This window comes from Mirounga angustirostris, unplaced genomic scaffold, assembly GCF_029215605.1.
Source record: "Mirounga angustirostris isolate CCGP_5_RB_7025 unplaced genomic scaffold, mMirAng1.0.hap1 SCAF_5, whole genome shotgun sequence".
NCBI classification, from domain to species: domain Eukaryota; kingdom Metazoa; phylum Chordata; class Mammalia; order Carnivora; family Phocidae; genus Mirounga; species Mirounga angustirostris.
The window spans coordinates 80,131,216-80,143,110 of record NW_026991713.1 but is presented as its reverse complement, the minus strand read 5'-3'; the positions used below and the strand labels follow the sequence as shown (position 1 = coordinate 80,143,110).

Sequence of the window (11,895 nt, the reverse complement as noted above, 5' to 3'; positions counted from 1 at the left end):
CTTGGCCCGGTGGGCCCGAGCGGCCGGGCCACGTTCCCCGCCGCTTTAAAAGCTCCCACAATGCAGCGCTGGCGTCCCAGTTCCGTTACAATGTCTCTCCCGGCGCCGGCGAACCCGGGAGGCGCGGGCGGGGAAGCCGGGGAGCCGCGGCTGTAACCCGAGCGCCCGGCCGAGGGGGGCGCCCCCGCGCCGCTCCTCTCGCGCGCTCTGCCCGCGGCCCGGCGAAGGGGCGGAGCCGCCCGGCCGCCCGAGCCCGGCCCCCAGCCCAGAGGCACCGGCCGCGGGAGCGAGCCGGCCGCCAACTCCGCCGTCCGGCACGGCGCCTGCCGCCCCGCTCCTCGCCGAGCCTCGCTTGACCAGCGGCGGCGCTGGGGGCGGCTCCTGCGGGCGGCGCAGAGGCGGCCCGCGCGCTAGCACACCGCCGCAGCCCCACCAGGGGCGTCCACACTCACCTTAGCGCCGGCCGGGAGGGGCGCGGAGAGGGCGCGCCGGGAGCCAGGGCCTCCCGCCAGTGCGGGGCGCGCGGCCCGCCGGGCGCGGCGGAGGCAGGCGCGACGGGCGGCGCGGCCGGGACAGGCGCTGGGCGGCCGCCGAGCTTCGGACGCCGCCGCGTCCCCAGCGCTCCGGCCGGCCTCGCCGGGCGGCCTGCGGGGGCGGCGCAGTTGCGAAACTGAGTAAGTATTAACTTTCCTCGGCCGCCGCGATTTCTGGGCAACGTTTGGGACCCCTCCCTCCTCCTCGTGGAGCCTGCGGGCTCCCCCTTCCCCGCCCCCTCGCCCCTCTGTCGACACCTTGGGTTTCTTCGCGGGTTCTGCTCTCCGGCCTCGGGCTCCCTGTTCCTCCGGTTCACCTTTCCCTGTTGGGTTCGCCTTTGCGCCTTCTCCCCGCCGCACACACGCGCCTCTGCTTGAGAAGTACAGGCTTGTGCCCTGCTTCTCGGTTTCCTCCCAATGTCCTTGGCAGGGGAGTTTAGAGGCCACTTTTGTTGGCCAGGGAAACGTATGTATAGCTTCTTCAATATTTTTCTCTCCGAATGAAAATCGGATGCTCGCTTGCCGGGTGGCGGCGGTTTGGTGAACGTCTCTCCTCTGAAAACACGACTGTTTTTTAGGTTTTAAAATTTTGTTTCAGTGCTTAACCATCATCCTCTGTCCCTGTTTCCCTTTGCCGCCAACCCGTCTGGGGAGGGGAGTCCAAAAGAGGGGACTTTCAAAGTAATTCCGTTTTGCAGACTAGAAACTTTGCGAGGGTACTTCGCGGCAAGCTTAATAAGCTTCAACCTGAAGGGACGTGAGCTTTGAACGTGGGTCCTTGTGCGGCACTGGAGCTTACAAGCCGAGTACCTGGGTTCGTAATCGAGTGTTGCGTTGTTACTTTGGCATCGTAGAGCCGCCTGGTGTTGCTAAACCACTACTTTTTCAGCATCAAATGGCATCTTGAGCAGTGCAAGCGTTGAATGTAATTACGGGTCAGTATTGCCTCTGATCTTTAGGGATTTAGAAGGGAAATAGATGGAGGGCACATTTCCTAGCTGACTTAAATCCATCAGGTTAGCTGTGTCAGTACATCAAAACCTTGCATTAAAAAAAAATTCTTCCAGCCTGGTAACGGCGAGGAGGAACATTTACGGATTTTCCAGTATGATGAGGCTCAGCAATTCCTCATTAGACCTGTTGTGTCACCAGAAAGGACCTTTAAATATGTACAGATCTCTGCTTTTCTGCCGAATGGATTAACCACTTATTCTGGTAGAAGGCCTTAGGTAGTTACCCCCCCCCCGTCCCCGCCACTTTTTTTTTTTTTTTTTTTTTTTAGTTTTTCATCTTTGGGTTGCCAGGAGTTGGCCATCCTGTTATGAAGGAATAGAAAATGGGAAGCTTTCTTAATGGATTTTCGGAATCCCGTCCTCTGCCTGGGTAAGGCAGTAGTGAATGCCTGCTAGACCTCTCTGCAGGAAGAGGTGCCAGGTGGACACAAGAATCAGGAGGAAGGACACAGTAGTACTATCATTTTGGAGGGTGGTTTGTGTGTTTATCTTTTAGTGGACATATTAATGCTACTTTTTATTTATCTCCATGGCAAACTCTCCCAAAAAACCGTGAAAATTGCATATGACCATACCTTACTTTAAGAAGACTGAATGTAATTTGATTATTATGTTGAAGGATCAGACCCACTAAAATGTAATTTGTAATGTAGGTGATAAAACCTTTCAAAAATCTCCCCCTTCCTCATTTTCTCCTCTTTTAAGAGCCTCAAGCTGGTACTTTCAATAATAGACACAATTGTTAGTAATACATTGAGTTCTTTCTAGGTTCATTAATCAAGCCTAATTTCTGGGCTTCAGTAGCTGAGGGGGACATCATCCCAGAGAGGGAGAAAATCATGAGACTCTGCAGATAGGAAAGGCATTTCAGTTTGCTAAAGTGTCATTGTGCTGCAGGGAAAAGCTTTTAAAAAGACGAGAGAATGTTTAGGTTTTTAGCTTGCATGTTTACTGAATTTGGCATTTGGTTAAGATATTTGGGAATTGCAGATATTAAATTCTATACAGTTGTGGTATCATTTCTTTTTGCCTAACATTCTGTTCTTTTAAGGTTTTGGTTTTTTAATGGGAATCTCAATTCTTAGCTTTTGTAGCCTTCTGTACTGGGTGGCTTGCATTACTTTTGGACTCGAACACCTTCGCCATTTTTGAGAAATAGTTTTTCAGAATTTCTTGCTCAGTTGATCTATCTTATGTTGATATATGTATGGCTTGAGAGTAAAAATATTGTTTGCTGCTGGGTATTGCTGCTTTTTTCATTATGGTTCATTCCTGGCATCGTGGCTTTGCTCCTTTATTGTAAAACATTAAGGTCCTAGATACCTTGCTAGAGTTCGAAACATTGCAAAACTCTGCAGATAGAAGTGGAGTGGGGTTGGGAGTGGTAAAGGAAAACATTATGCACCATAAATCTGAGAATTTGGATTTAAAAAATAAGGTATCACCTGTTTACTCTTCTTGGGTGCTAGCTTGCTCCAACCCTAAATAGATTTCAAAATGCAAAGTGTAGAAATAGTTTGTAAGAACTGTGTATTGTGGAAAGAATGCTTACCCCACAGCCAGCCAACCAGACTTGGATGGCAGATGTGACTTTGTCACTTTGAACCGAATGAGTTCGTCATGCTACTGCAACGTCATGATCTGCAGTTTGCGTTCTGTAAAATGGGGATACCGCTACTAAAAAGGGATTCTGTGACAAGTAGAATATATAATATAGTGCTTTGTACATCGTAGCTAATAAATGGCATTATCTCACACTTCTCCAGAACTGAGCTCTTGATTACCCAAGCTTTCAAACAGTTCCTCCTCTGTTTTTCATCTCATCCATCCAACAAGTGGCTCAGGCCAGAAGGCTGGAATTTATCCTTCATTCTCTCTTCTGTTCTTTCACCCCTTCCAACTCCCCCCCACACCCACCTTATCTACTTTTATGGAAAAATCTCTTTCAAATCTGTTTGATTTTTGGCCTCTACTATGCTTCCATTCTACCTGAAGCCACCATTATCTTTCTGCATTGCCTTCTGCATATACGCTGTACCCCTTCCAGTCCCTTTTCCCACCAGCAGCCTAAGAAGAAAAAAAAGTCACTTGATGTTTAAAGTCTTCAAAGCTCTTAGGAAACACATTTATTTCTCCAGATAAAATATGAAATCTTCAACATACCTATAAGGTCCTGCATGATTTGGCCACTGCCCCCCCCCCCCCCCATCTTCATCCTTTGCCAGCCACATTGTCCAGTTCTCCAGCAGACTCACCTCAGGGCTCTTCCTCATGCTATTGGTCTCTATTTTAGGACCATCTCCTTGAGTAATTTGTCATCCTTGGGTACAAATTCAGATACCCTCTTTATAAATGTCTTATCAACCTTCTCATCATGTAACTTAGAATCCCTTTATTTTCTCCCTCATAGCACAATCATCTTTCCTTTTTAATGTTTGTCATAACTTATAATTGTGTATTATTTAACTACTTAATGTTTATCCCTTGCCTTCCAGGGCAGAAATAATGCCTGGTTTATTCACTAGTCGGTACTCAGTGCCTGATGCATTTAGTAGGTGCTCAATAAACGGTTATTATTATAATGAATAAGATAATAACATTAGCTTTGTATTTGTATCTTGATTGCCTTCTTTATCACTGTTTAATCTGCTTTTCATAACAGAAAAGCCAGACTGACACTCTCCTGTTTTTCTTCCTTTCTGGTGTTATATATAATATGGAACAGCATTTGCAGATACTAGGCAAAATTAATGCCAAAAAAAAAAAAAATGGGGGCTCTGTGGAAAATTCAGAGTAATAAATTGAGATACCTTTTAATTAGTGTTACCCTTGTGATTTTCTGTTGTAGATAATCCTTTTTCTAAGTACATCATTAAAGTAATTATGCTTTTTTTTCATGAGCACAGGATTACTGAAAGAAATCTTACTATGTCATATTATTTTACACATGTCATGTGATAATACATTAGTCAGCAGCTGTTGATCACTCAGTGCCACACTTCAAAGGAAGATAGAGAAAACTAGTAGAGAAATGAGAGTTATAGTTCTCAGGATGTTCAGTACTGTCCAATTGTTGATGTGACTTGCATAAATAACTAGGTATCATTTGAACATTTAGTTAAGGTAGCAGAGTAGTTGTTTAAAACTTGGAGCCACCTAGAGGTCTGGAAATTCTTTTTCCTTCTCTCACTAAAGCATTCCTTCTTTTAGCCAAAAAAGTCTCATGACATTCCAAGACCAAGGAAGGCTTAAAGCTTTGAGTATTTTTGTCATGTGGTTGCTCTTTACAAATTATTAGTTTGATGCACTATAGCTCTAAAGTATTTATGTTCTTCTTATTATTTCTAGTCTCTAATTCTTACATAATCACCCACATTTTCTTTTGTTTCTTAGGACTTGAGTTTCCTTTTAGAATTTTCCCTTTTACCCTTAGAGTATAATTCCAGTTCCTTTCTAGTTTTGTATTTTGTAGGTCATAAGGTATACAGAGAATTTAGGAGTTGATTCTAGTTCTTTCATGATTTATTGGTTTGCACTTGACCTCTGGGTTTCTCCTGAATGTTATGCTTCATAAATGGTCTGGACTCTGAGTTTTTGTCAGCAAAAAGCTGGATGCCCTTGGGTTGGGAGAGCAGGGAAAATTAAAAAAGCATTTTTAAGTCCCTGTTATGTGCCAAGCTCTGGGCTAAGTGCTTTCACAAAAGAAGAATGAGTAGTTCACCTGATTAAAATCATAAAAAGGAAGCTTCAGCTTTTCATACATTGGCTTTACTCAAGAAAATTGTTCTTGTTGTTCCATTTACCCACCCTTTATTTTCTAGTTGGGAAGGCCTGGCAAGATAGAGAAGCCCTCTCTAGCCCAACCCATTACCTTAGCTTTTTATTTATTTAGACCTGATTTTACTTGTCTAAAAATATTGGAACTGGGGCCAGAGAGGGGCATGCCCTTTGATTTGTCTTTGAGGTAGGTCTCTGTGCCCCAGGACATTTGCACCGTGAATAGCTACCACTGTAGCTAGTAGGAGGAAAAAAAGTTATTGTTTAAAACCCATTATTTTTTTCCCTCATGTATACATGCTTACTTGGTTACTTTGGTTACTTTGGGTGACCTTGAACAAGTTGCCTGGGGCTTTATAGCACCAATAGTATCTATTACCTATTTATTTCACAGCCTTGCTATAGGATTTAGAAGTCTTATTTTTGGCAATGTGTTTTTTTTTTTTGCCACATTCAAATATATCCCAAAGCTCATTACAATTAACTCCAGTGCTGTCCAAGTTTTATGCATCAAGAAAAATATTTTCTTACTCAGTAGCATGTGTTTTAACTCTTTGTTTTGATAAGAAATCAGATACGAGTACAGGTTGTAACAAGAGGAGAATTTTAATAATTTTCTACCAGGTTTTATTCATGTGGGTGATATATTTTGTCACTTGTTAACTGTCACTGGCCCCTGGTTAAATCATGTTTATCTTTAATTATAGTAATTTTGTTATTGGAAAATCACTTCAAATTAAATTATTCTTCAGAAAGAAGCACATACATTGAAAAAAATTAGAGTTCTCTTAATGGGTAGGTATTGGACAGAAAAGTAAAATATCAGTCTAATTTTTGCTTAAAATATTTGAATAGATTTATAATTTCTGAAACCCTACATAGAAATACTATTGAAGATAGGTTGGGAATAATTTGCAGTGTTTAATGTAAAATTTGGTCATTTCTGAAACAAGTTCTAATATTTGATGCCATTAGATGTCAGGAAACCTAAAATAGTTTACTTGAGCTATATTTTTCTTTCTTTTTGTATATAATGATTTCCTTTTCTATTTCTTTTTTTAAAAATATCTTTACTGAGGAAAACTGAGATAAACAGCTACTGACATGCAATGAACTGCACATATTTAAGTGTACAATTGGATAAGCTTCCAACCTATGTATATAAATATGAAATCATCACCACAACCAAGACAGTGAAAATATACATCACCCTCCCCAAGTTTCTCCATTCCCATTTGCAATCCCTTGCCTGTCCATCATCCCCTCCCCCCAGAAGCTTTGCTTCTGTCTCTGCAGAGTAGTTTGCATTTTCCAGAATTTAAATGAATGGAATCATGTAGTATATAGTCTTTTTTGGTCTGGCTTCTTTCACTCAGAATAATTATTTGGAGATGCATTTATGTTGATATATGCAACAATAGTTCAGTTCTTCTCATTGCTGAATAGTGTTCCATTGTATGACTATACGACAATTTATGTATGTACCTGTTGATGGACATTTGAGTTGTTTCTAATTTATGTCTATTAAAAGCTGCTGTGAACATTTGCATATCACCCTTGAATGGACATATACCTTCATTAGTCTTGGGTAAGAACCTAGGAGTAGAATGGCAGGATCATGGTAGACCTATGTTTAGCTTTTTCAGAAACTGCCAAACTGTTTCCAAAGTGATTATATCATTTTACTCTCCTACCAGCAATTTATAAGCATGATGATTCCTTCACATTCTTGCCAACACTTAGTATGATTAGTCTTTTTAATTTTAGTCATTAGCAATATTTCATTTTGATTTTAATTTGCATTTCCCTAATGACCAATGGTGTTGAGCATCTTTTGATGTATTTTTTGCTATCTTTATATCTTCTTTGGTGGTCTGTTCAAGTCTTTTGCTCACATTTTTATTGGGTTGATTGTTTTCTTATTATTGAATTTTGAGAGTTCTTTATATATTTTGGGTAAGTCCTTCATCAGATACATGCTTTGTAAAGATTTTCTTCCAGTTTGTGGCTTCTCCTTTCATTTTCACAGTGATTTTTGAAGATGAGAGGTTTCTAATTTTGATGAAGTCCAGCTTATGATTTTCTTCTCTTATGCATTGTGCTTTTGGTGTCCTTAAGAAAACCTTTGCCTAAGCTAAGGTCACAGAGATTTTCTTCTAGAAATTTTCTGATTTTTTTCCTAGAAGTTTTATAGTGTTAGGTTTTACATTGAAGTCTATGAATCTATTTCAAGTTATCTTTTTAAAATAGACTTTATTTTTTAGAGCAATTTAAGGTTCACAACAAAACTTCACTGAAGGTACAGAGATTTCCCATATACTCCCTGCCCCCACACCTATATTCCCTCCTCCATTATCAACATTCCCCACCAGAATGGTACATTTGTTGCAGTTGAACCTACACTGACATATCATTATCACCCAAAGTCCATGGTATCATTTACATTAAGGTTCACTCTTGGTGTTCTAAGTACTATATGTTTGGGCAAATGTATAATGACACATATCCATCGTTATGGCATCATAGAGTAGTTGCACTGCCCTAAAAAATCCTCTGTGCTCTGCCTATTCATCCCTCCCTCTCAACTAACGCCAGGCAACCACTAATGTTTTTACTATCTCCATAGTTTTGTTGTGGGATAGAGTTGGAATCATATGTTTTTGTTTGGTTGGTTTTTTATTTTTAAGATTTTATTTATTTTTTTGACAGAGAGAGACACAGAGAGAGAGGGAATACAAGCAGGGGGAGTGGGAGAGGGAGAAGCAGGCTTCCTGCGGGGCTTGATCCCAGGACACTGGGATCATAACCTGAGCTGAAGGCAGACGCTTAATGACTGAGCCACCCAGGCGCCCCTGGAATCATATGTTATGTAGCCTTTTCAGATTGGCTCTTTTACTTACTAATATGCATTTATGTTTCCTCCATGTCTTTTCATAGCTTGATAGCTCATTTTAGCCCTGAATAATATTCCATTATCTGGATATACCACAGTCTGTTTATCCATTCACCTACTGAAGGACATGTCTGCTTCCAAGTTTTGGCAATTATAAATAGAGCTGCAGTGAGCATCCATGTGCAGATTTCCGTATGGATATAAGTTTTCAATTCCTTTGGATAAATACAAAGGAGCACAATTGCAGGGTCATATCATAAGAGTATGTTTAGTTTTGTAAGAAATCGCACTGTCTTCCAAAGGACTTTTCCAAGGAGTACCATTTTGCATTCCCACTAGCAATGAATGAGAGTTCCTGTTCCTTCACATCCTTATCAGCATTTGGTGTTGTCAGTGTTTTGTATTTTGACCATTCTAATAGGTATGTAGTGATATCTCATTGTTGTTATAGTTCCCTGATGACACATGATGTGGGGCATCTTTTCATATGCTTATTTGCCGTGTCTATATCTTTGGCAAGGTGTCTGTTAAGGTGTTTGGCCTGTTGAGTTAATATTTTATATTGAGTAAGTTTTGGATTGAAGTTCATTTTCTGCATATTGAAATCTAATTGTTAAAAAGACTGTTCTTTCTCCACTGAATTGCCTTTGCATCTTTGTGGAAAAGGAGTTGTCTGTTGTATCTCTTTTTATTTTATCAGTGGACATTCACAGCTGGAAAACACAAACTAAAGAAAAAGCAACTAAATCGTGTACTTGACAATGAATGTATTTTTGGCATGTTTAATAAAATTTCTTGTTTCCTTACTGTAACCTTTATGTAAACCTTTTCTACTCAAACATTTCCCTTTCTCTTCTTGTAATTTGCTATGTATTATAATAATACAGTCTGGTGGTGGGGGACATGCATAACTTACCCCTTTAAATTTTAATTATCTTTACTGTTAGTGAAAATTAATTCTGTTTTCTCTCTCTGAAAATCTCCCAACCTAGATCACACTTTCCATTTTAATTTTTCTAATTTTGATCTCTTTTCCTATTATATTATTGAATAATGATATGTGGTATATATTGGAAAGAATGCCCACTTCAGTTAAAAGCCTGGCTGGACCTGGGTAGCCTTGGAGAGTTATAAAGCTTACCCCTTCTCAAGTTTCCTTTAAATGGGGTTACTAATTCATCACTCAGGGCTGTTTTGGAATAAAAGTGATGTTTATAGATGTCCATATATGGAAATATGCATATGAAATGTCTCAGTGAAGGGTTAGTGCCTTTCCCCTTCCAACTCCAGTAAGCTGTGTATACTTCTTATGTCTGAACTAGGAGTCTGAAGAGACCTCAGTGCTCTTTGGAGAGGACAGATGCTCCATAGGCTGTCTAAGCTGATGGTCTCAGAAGAGAACGTGGTCAGTGTAGATCATCCAAGTGTGAGAGAAGAGTGTTTACTAGTTAACGTGGATGATCATCCTTACCCTCACAGTCTGGAGTTGGCTGTCTGCTAGGCCATTCTCCATTAGTAATCCTTTCTCTCTATTGATTTTCAGGCTCCTCCTCCCTTCTCTCCTTACGTTCAGCCTGGAAAGAATATGCTCAAGTCTCTCTTGACATTGCTACTCCTTCTAGCAGTCTCCTTTCTTAACCAACTTCTTACAGGAGTTGTCTATGCTTAATAGTTCTACTATATTACCCTACCAACTCACTCTACTATATTACCATACCAACTCACTCACATATGGAAACATTTCTTGCCACAGGCACCAATTTCTTAATTGCCAAAATAAATGGAAACTTGTTACCTCTCATATAACAGCAGCTTTTTGTTGTAAGTTTACCCTGTTGAGCCATCTCCCTCTGTCTTAAGACTTCTTGGTTTCCTTGTCAACACTCTTTTTTTTGTTCATTAATTCATTCAGAAATGAACTGCATGACCTTCCGTGCAGGGAGTTATAACAGAGAAAAAAACACACAAAACTGCCCTCATAGAAAGTACACTCTATTGGAGGTAGTTAGATAATGAATGAGTCATTTTACATGTTTTACAGGATGATAAATGAATCAGAGAGAAAAAATATAACAAGTTGGAGAAATTGAAAATGGTGGGGATGGGAGTAGAGATGTTATTTGATCTTAGATGGGCAGGAAGTCCTTACTCATGAGAGCACATTTGAGTAGAAAACTTAATGAAGTGAAGGAAATAACTCTGCAGCTATCTGGAGGAAGAACACTCCAGATAGAGGAGAGAGTGGGTACAGAGGCACTGAAGCAGGTGCATGCAGTTGTGCCCATATCATATCAGTGAGGCTGGGAGTAGGGGGAGGGCAGGGGATAGGAGCAGGAGACAAGGTAGAGGAGGTAGGGGGGCCCATATACCAGGCACTTACTGTCTATGACCGGGATCTTGGTTTTTACTCTTGAGTAAGAAGACAGTTGAGGATCTTGAACAGAGGAATGAATGAGTTGGAGGGAAGCATAGAGTAGTAGGCAAGAGCATGAACCGTGGAGCCAGCTGCCTAAATTAAAATCCCAGCCCTACACTTACTGGCTTTGTGGCCTTGTAGTAGTTCTGTAACATCTCTGTGCCTCATGGGTAAAATGGGAATAGGAATGATATCCATCTCACAGTGTTGTTATGAGGCTGAAATGAATTAATATTTGTAAAAAAAAAAAAAGCATGGCAGATAGTATAAAAATGCTTATTAAATACAATTAGTAAAATTAAGGAGGCTCACTTTGCTGCCATGTGGAAGGGGCTTGTCAAGAGAAATTATGAATAGCAGAAAGCCAAGACATGAAAACAACGTGGGCATCCATCAGTCGATGAATGGATAAAGAAAATGTAGCATATACATGCAATGGAATATGATTCAGCTAGAAGAAAGGAAACTGCCATTTGTGACAACATGGACAGATCTTGAAAGCATTATGCTAAGTGAAATAAACAGAGAAAGACAAATACTGTATGATCCCATATACATGTGCAATCTAAAAACAACAAAACACCCAACTCATAGATACAGAGAACAGATTTGTGGTTACCAGAGGTGGGGAGTGGGGGTGGTTGAAATGGGTGAAGGGGGTCAGAAGGTACAAACTTGTGCTTATAAAGTACATATATCCAGGAATGTCATATACAGCATGGTGACTTAATAAAAAGAAAGAAAAAAAGTAGGCAGACCGATTAGGAGATGATTGCAATAATTCATTCAAGGGATGGCTTAGTTGAGGTCCTAGTGGTAAAGGTAGGGAAAAGGGTCATATCATGGGTGTGTTTTGGAAAAGAGGATGACTTACTGGTTGAGGAATACATCTGCTTTTCCTCCCATCTCTGATCTTTCTGGCTCAGTCTTCTTTGCTGCTTCCTTTTCTCCCTTTTGACCAGGGGTACTCAAACAGCGTACTAGTATTTGGAAATATGTGGGGGCCTTTTTTGGCTGTCACAGAGACTAGGCCGTGGGTATTTCTTGTGTTCAGTGGGCAGGGGCTGGGCCCGGGTGTTCAGCATTCTACACGGTGAAGACATGTTCTGTGCAAATTGCCAGTAACATCTTTGTTGAGACATGCTGCTTTAGACCTTCTTCCCACCTCCCTCCCCTCGTCCCCAGGCCTAGGATTTTTTTATTGTTATGTTAATCACCATACATTACATCATTAGTTTTTGATGTCGTGTTCCATGATTCATT

General features: G+C 41.0%; 1 protein-coding gene across 2 annotated transcripts in view; it reads left to right on the top strand.

Annotated features, from left to right (window-relative positions):
• Positions 1–535: 535 nt before the first annotated feature.
• Positions 536–11,895, top strand: part of RASSF8 (Ras association domain family member 8) — a 127,465-nt gene continuing 116,105 nt past the window's right edge. Inside the window, exon 1 of one of the 2 annotated variants that reach the window (XM_045873737.3) lies at positions 536–674. The gene's annotated coding sequence lies outside the window, so the exon portion shown is untranslated. The remainder of the gene's footprint in view (positions 675–11,895) is intronic. The other variant, XM_045873739.3, reaches the window with a different exon arrangement.